At 50.5% G+C, this 2,500-nt stretch overlaps 5 non-coding genes across 5 annotated transcripts in view; all 5 read left to right on the top strand.

Moving 5' to 3' along the window:
- Positions 1 to 53, top strand: part of TRNAP-UGG (transfer RNA proline (anticodon UGG)) — a 72-nt gene extending 19 nt beyond the window's left edge. The window contains exon 1 of the tRNA in view: positions 1 to 53. This exon is cut by the window's left edge and continues 19 nt beyond it. This is a non-coding gene — a tRNA (tRNA-Pro).
- Positions 54 to 140: 87 nt separating this feature from the next.
- TRNAP-UGG (transfer RNA proline (anticodon UGG)) lies at positions 141 to 212 on the top strand. Its single transcript has one exon. It is a non-coding gene; the product is annotated as a tRNA-Pro (tRNA).
- Positions 213 to 617: 405 nt separating this feature from the next.
- TRNAP-UGG (transfer RNA proline (anticodon UGG)) lies at positions 618 to 689 on the top strand. The gene has a single exon. It is a non-coding gene; the product is annotated as a tRNA-Pro (tRNA).
- Positions 690 to 1,095: 406 nt separating this feature from the next.
- TRNAP-UGG (transfer RNA proline (anticodon UGG)) lies at positions 1,096 to 1,167 on the top strand. Its single transcript has one exon. It is a non-coding gene; the product is annotated as a tRNA-Pro (tRNA).
- A 1,203-nt stretch (positions 1,168 to 2,370) lies between these two features.
- Positions 2,371 to 2,442, top strand: TRNAP-UGG (transfer RNA proline (anticodon UGG)). The gene has a single exon. It is a non-coding gene; the product is annotated as a tRNA-Pro (tRNA).
- Positions 2,443 to 2,500: the final 58 nt, after the last annotated feature.

Genomic DNA, 2,500 nt, shown 5'->3' with positions numbered 1-2,500 from the left:
ATGATTCTCGCTTTGGGTGCAAGAGGTCCCGGGTTCAAATCCCGGACGGACCCCGCGAATAATATTTATGCCAACCAGATTTATGGAAGAGACTTCAACGGGTTAGGCACCATATTTACATCTTGAGCACATGGGAACGTGGTCCGTTGGTCTAGGGGTATGATTCTCGCTTTGGGTGCGAGAGGTCCCGGGTTCAAATCCCGGACGGACCCCGCGATGAATGTTTTTGCCGACCAGTTTTATGGAGGAGACTTCATGGGCTTAGGCACGATATTTACATCTTGAGCACTAGATAGCGTGGGCTGTTATTCAAGCGGTATGATACTCGCTTTAGGTGCGAGAGGTCCCAGGTTCAAATCCAAGACGGACCCCGCGAAGAGGGTTTTTGCCGACCAGTTTTATGGAAGAGACTTCAACGGGTTAGGCACCATATTTACATCTTGATCACATGGGAACGTGGTCCGTTGGACTAGGGGTATGATTCTCGCTTTGGGTGCAAGAGGTCCCGGGTTCAAATCCCGGACGGACCCCGCGAAGAATATTTATGCCAACCAGATCTATGGAAGAGACTTCAACGGGTTAGGCACCATATTTACATCTTGACCACAATGTAACGTGGTCCGTTGGTCTAGGGGTATGATTCTCGCTTTGGGTGCAAGAGGTCCCGGGTTCAAATCCCGGACGGACCCCGCGAATAATATTTATGCCAACCAGATTTATGGAAGAGACTTCAACAGGTTAGGCACCATATTTACATCTTGACCACAATGTAACGTGGTCCGTTGGTCTTGGGGTATGATTCTCGCTTTGGGTGCGAGAGGTCCCGGGTTCAAATCCCGGACGGACCCCGCGAATAATATTTATGCCAACCAGATTTATGGAAGAGACTTCAACAGGTTAGGCACCATATTTACATCTTGAGCACATGGGAACGTGGTCCGTTGGTCTAGGGGTATGATTCTCGCTTTTGGGTGCGAGAGGTCCCGGGGTCAAATCCCGGACGGACCCAGCGAAGAATGTTTGTGCCAACCATATTTGTGGAGGAGACTTCAACGGGTTAGGCACCATATTTACATCTTGACCACAATGTAACGTGGTCCGTTGGTCTAGGGGTATGATTCTCGCTTTGGGTGCGAGAGGTCCCGGGTTCAAATCCCGGACGGACCCCGCGAAGAATATTTATGCCAACCAGATCTATGGAAGAGACTTCAACGGGTTAGGCACCATATTTACATCTTGACCACAATGTAACGTGGTCCGTTGGTCTAGGGGTATGATTCTCGCTTTTCGGTGCGAGAGGTCCCGGGGTCAAATCCCGGACGGACCCAGCGAAGAATGTTTGTGCCAACCATATTTGTGGAGGAGACTTCAACGGGTTAGGCACCATATTTACATCTTGACCACAATGTAACGTGGTCCGTTGGTCTAGGGGTATGATACTCGCTTTGGGTGCGAGAGGTCCCGGGGTCAAATCCCGGACGGACCCAGCGAAGAATGTTTGTGCCAACCAGATTTATGGAAGAGACTTCAACAGGTTAGGCACCATATTTACATCTTGAGCACATGGGAACGTGGTCCGTTGGTCTAGGGGTATGATTCTCGCTTTTGGGTGCGAGAGGTCCCGGGGTCAAATCCCGGACGGACCCAGCGAAGAATGTTTGTGCCAACCATATTTGTGGAGGAGACTTCAACGGGTTAGGCACCATATTTACATCTTGACCACAATGTAACGTGGTCCGTTGGTCTAGGGGTATGATACTCGCTTTGGGTGCGAGAGGTCCCAGGTTCAAATCCAAGACGGACCCCGCGAAGAGGGTTTTTGCCGACCAGTTTTATGGAAGAGACTTCAACGGGTTACGCACCATATTTACATCTTGAGCACATGGGAACGTGGTCCGTTGGACTAGGGGTATGATTCTCGCTTTTGGGTGCGAGAGGTCCCGGGGTCAAATCCCGGACGGACCCAGCGAAGAATGTTTGTGCCAACCATATTTGTGGAGGAGACTTCAACGGGTTAGGCACCATATTTACATCTTGACCACAATGTAACGTGGTCCGTTGGTCTAGGGGTATGATACTCGCTTTGGGTGCGAGAGGTCCCAGGTTCAAATCCAAGACGGACCCCGCGAAGAGGGTTTTTGCCGACCAGTTTTATGGAAGAGACTTCAACGGGTTACGCACCATATTTACATCTTGAGCACATGGGAACGTGGTCCGTTGGACTAGGGGTATGATTCTCGCTTTGGGTGCAAGAGGTCCCGGGTTCAAATCCCGGACGGACCCCGCGAAGAATATTTATGCCAACCAGATCTATGGAAGAGACTTCAACGGGTTAGGCACCATATTTACATCTTGACCACAATGTAACGTGGTCCGTTGGTCTAGGGGTATGATTCTCGCTTTGGGTGCGAGAGGTCCCGGGTTCAAATCCCGGACGGACCCCGCGAATAATATTTATGCCAACCAGATTTATGGAAGAGACTTCAACAGGTTAGGCACC

This window comes from Leiobunum rupestre, chromosome 10, assembly GCF_980474605.1.
Source record: "Leiobunum rupestre chromosome 10, qqLeiRupe1.1.hap1, whole genome shotgun sequence".
Lineage (NCBI taxonomy): Eukaryota > Metazoa > Arthropoda > Arachnida > Opiliones > Sclerosomatidae > Leiobunum > Leiobunum rupestre.
The sequence above is the reverse complement of the archived record's forward strand: the minus strand, read 5'-3'. Positions and strand labels throughout refer to the sequence as shown.